Source organism: Contarinia nasturtii, unplaced genomic scaffold (genome assembly GCF_009176525.2).
Source record: "Contarinia nasturtii isolate CC-2019 unplaced genomic scaffold, AAFC_CNas_1.1 Cnas_scaffold_1480, whole genome shotgun sequence".
Lineage (NCBI taxonomy): Eukaryota > Metazoa > Arthropoda > Insecta > Diptera > Cecidomyiidae > Contarinia > Contarinia nasturtii.
Window position 1 is genome coordinate 741 of NW_022198816.1, and position 3,670 is coordinate 4,410.

The 3,670-nt window shown below is 29.7% G+C and overlaps 1 long non-coding RNA gene across 1 annotated transcript; it reads right to left on the bottom strand.

Moving 5' to 3' along the window:
* Nucleotides 1-714: 714 nt before the first annotated feature.
* LOC116346237 lies at nucleotides 715-3,664 on the bottom strand. The gene is made up of 3 exons (XR_004201569.1): nucleotides 2,100-3,664; nucleotides 1,718-1,996; nucleotides 715-1,619 (listed from the first exon to the last, which is right to left on the bottom strand). It is a non-coding gene; the product is annotated as an uncharacterized LOC116346237 (long non-coding RNA).
* Nucleotides 3,665-3,670: the final 6 nt, after the last annotated feature.

The following is a 3,670-nucleotide window of genomic DNA, read 5'->3' on the forward strand; positions in this document are numbered from 1 at the left end:
GGTTTTGAAGATTGTCTCTTTCGAATTTTTGAACCATTTTTTTATAAATAAACTAGTTATGATAATTATAATGTATCAAATATGATAATTGAATAAAAATTATTCCATCATTAGTTATTGTGCTCTTCTTACAAATTTACTTGCCATATTTGAAAATATGATATTTTTAGCACGGTACTGAATTTTATCGCATCAACTAAACAATTTCTCTATTGAGACCCCGATCTTTTAAATTAAAATGTACAAAGACATCTAAAAGAGACTGCTCCATAATTCATTACCAGTGATTCTTGGGATTTCGTTGACTAGAAAAAAATTTTTTCGAAAAGGACCGGTGTTCAATACTTACAGGTTTAGTTTTCTATCAATTGAGACTCAGTATTGGTATTTAATTTAGATAAATCGAGACGTATGTAAATATACAAAAAAAAATTTCAATGTTTCAAAAAGATCGGTCCAAATATTCGAGACTTACCATTTTCAATACAAACAACATCAAAAGTAGATCATTTCATCAGAAGAGAGATCAAGAGAAACAAGTTTAACTTTATATACAAACCTGCTCATGCAGAAAATGCACATTACTTCAAGTCTTTCACAGTATAAAAATTTCGATCTAAAGAAAAAACGTTGCTCTTTATCAAAAGACTGCTTTTGAAGCTGAAATTTCACCCAAAACTTGTATCAATGACTTGGAACTATCATTTATGTATGTTTACATCAACAAACTTCATGGTTTTATTGAACTTTCTTAAATTTTCCTATCAAATAACAGTGAAACTTATAATAATGGTCCTGTGTGTAAAAATATTGACTGATCAGTCAACTAGCTAATTTGGAACGTTTTGACAGTTTTTTTGTGTTTTTTTTTTTTTTGAAACAAATTAAGATGATTATATCCAACTTGGCATTCAGACTACTAACGATCCAAAATAGCCGATTTAGCCAATAATTAATTATGGTCGAATTAATTTATTTATACTATTCACTTTTTTGCAAACGAGATAAAGTAAAGAAATGTCAGTTTTGTAAGTGAACGTAATCGGCAAAAGTGAACTACAATGTAAAGTGATCGTAAGGCGTATAATTTTGATTATATAATTAAATATATGATTAAAATATAGATTGATTCAATGATGCCTGTACGATATTAATTCTACAATTGTGTTTTTTTTTTCTTAATGAAAAAAATATCTTTTTTCGATAAAAGGTAATAGTTTCTTTGATGCAAAAATTATCTTAATTTAACTTCTGTGAAAAAAAAATCGTTTGAATTCAAAAAACGAATCAATCGTTGCCGTGTATTAAAGGATTTTTTCATAAAATCTTATTTTCGCGAATTTTCAAAAACTTAACATTTATTGATATTTATGTGATTTGAATTTAATTTACTTTATTTGTCTAGAGTAACCTATTTTCTGTTTGCAATTGTGCGACCTTTCAAAGTGACTTCAGTTTCGTTCAGTGAAATGTTGCGATTTTCTCGAATTGACACTCATGATGAAAAGTGCTGGTTTTACATTTAAACTGGATAAGCATGTTGGGCTCGTTGTTTATTTTCGATGCGACTTCATTCTATCTACCATCGTTGACAATTGATCTTGAGGCACTTATGTGATCTGCAATTATAAAGAAAGAAACAATTGATTAAAAAAATCCTTTTGGCGCTACTGAAGGATTTTGAAAAATTAAATGCAATTTACTGCACTTTACATACCGATTCAAGTGATCTGTTGCCATGGAATCGAAGATAATAATTATCATTTCTAATCTGCACCTTAGAGGGCGAACTGCTCATATAGCTCCATTGAATTGATAGAACATGCCATATTTTTTTTTATTGCGAAGTAGTTTTCGTTTCATGAGTCCATTTTAAATGTGATTTTCCGATTTTTCGATGAAATATTTGATCTTGAGCAATTTAAATTGATCTTTGAATGATCCATTCCTGAGTCGATCCACATTTATATGTGAAATACGATGAAGGAAATGTAATCTGTAAAGAAATAAAATAGAAAAAAAAGTTGGTTTAGAAATCATCGAATGGGAAACATGTGAAAATTTCTATGATTAGGTCAAGTGCTTTTATGTTTACTTACCGATGAACAGAGGCCTTGGACTCCTCACGGACTCGAGTGGCAGCATTTCAAATGTGCCATATGATATCGTTTCTTAAAGCAGTTTGAATGGCGGATATGATGATTGATCATTTTAACGCAATTTTTTTATTAGAAGCAAATGTGTGTGTTTGTCGCTGTGTGACTTTTTGGTATGCTGATTTCTCCAATGGCAGACTGATTTTGTGTTTTCAATCGCTTAAAATTATTATTGTTTTTCTAAATTTAACTAGAATTTTTACATTTGTTTCCCTTGGATTCAATCTAATACATTTCTGATTTTTAAATATATTTTTGTGGTTAAATACAAACTAAGTAGTAAATGTAACAAAATTGGCAGTAAAAATGTAAAATAAAGTTAAAATAATAAAAAATAAATTGTTTAAATCTAAAAGTTAAATTTTGAACTTAGTGACCATTTTGCCAAAATGACTGTCAGAAACGAAATCAACCGTATTGCTTGATGTATAATCAAGCTTTAGAAACGTTTTCGGTTTGTTTGTTTGTACCATGAATAACTCAAGTAAGGTATCAGCTATCAACTTGAAACCTATTTTTTCAGAGTCCTGAACCGAATCCACGAAAACTATATTTTGGAAAATTCGTCCAAGAAAATTATTTTTCTTGTAAATGAGGTTTTTCCTAAGAATTTGTATGGGAACTTCAAGACAACTTGATTTGTACGTTGTAACTCGAGTTCAAATTCTATGATTTTGATTATAATCGCTCAGTTTGTAGGTCTTTAGATGCCCTTTCGAAAAAACATTGTCAGAATACTAGATCGACCTTGTGAATAGTAGCTCTAGTACGACAAACTACCGAATTTCTGTGTATTTTCATTAATTTTTTTGACGAAAGTCGATATGGCTCGAATTCAAATCATATAATTTTGATTGAATTGATTAATTTTTCTGCGGATCTATGGGGCTTTAAAATATTTTTTTTAATTCCACTCGTTTATGCATTACTTTCAAGCCCTTTGGCAGTGTATTTTTGATTGCAATTTAAAGATTCATATTGTTCAGATCAAAACGTGAATAATTGAATATTGATAATTTATCGCTTTTGCTGTATGTGCAATTACATAGTAAGTAACGTACAAATGTAAATGCATTCCAAACAAAAGTCCTCTATTTTTTGTGAAATGTGGTTTGAATTCCAGCCAAAATTTAAATATTTTTCCGCTTATTAAACGCTAACATGCACAAATGGAAACCAGCGTGTATTAAGCAAAATATTTTGTACAGGCCAGTCTATGTATTTCAGATGGATGGAATATCCATCCGAAATACATAGACTGGTACAGGTTTTCTGGACGATTTTTTTAATTTTTCAAAAAATCATTGGACTGTCCAGATGTAGACCCAATGATATTATTTTGTATGAATAAGTTAAGTTCTAAAATTTATTTTATAATTTCTTCAGTTCACTGGTGTTTGGTACTAGCTTTTGAGATTTTCGACATTAGCCTTGAACAGACAATATATTTAGCTGTCGTCAACTGGATATTACAGCTCATCTGGATATCGTCAGCAGATGATACAAAGTGAAAA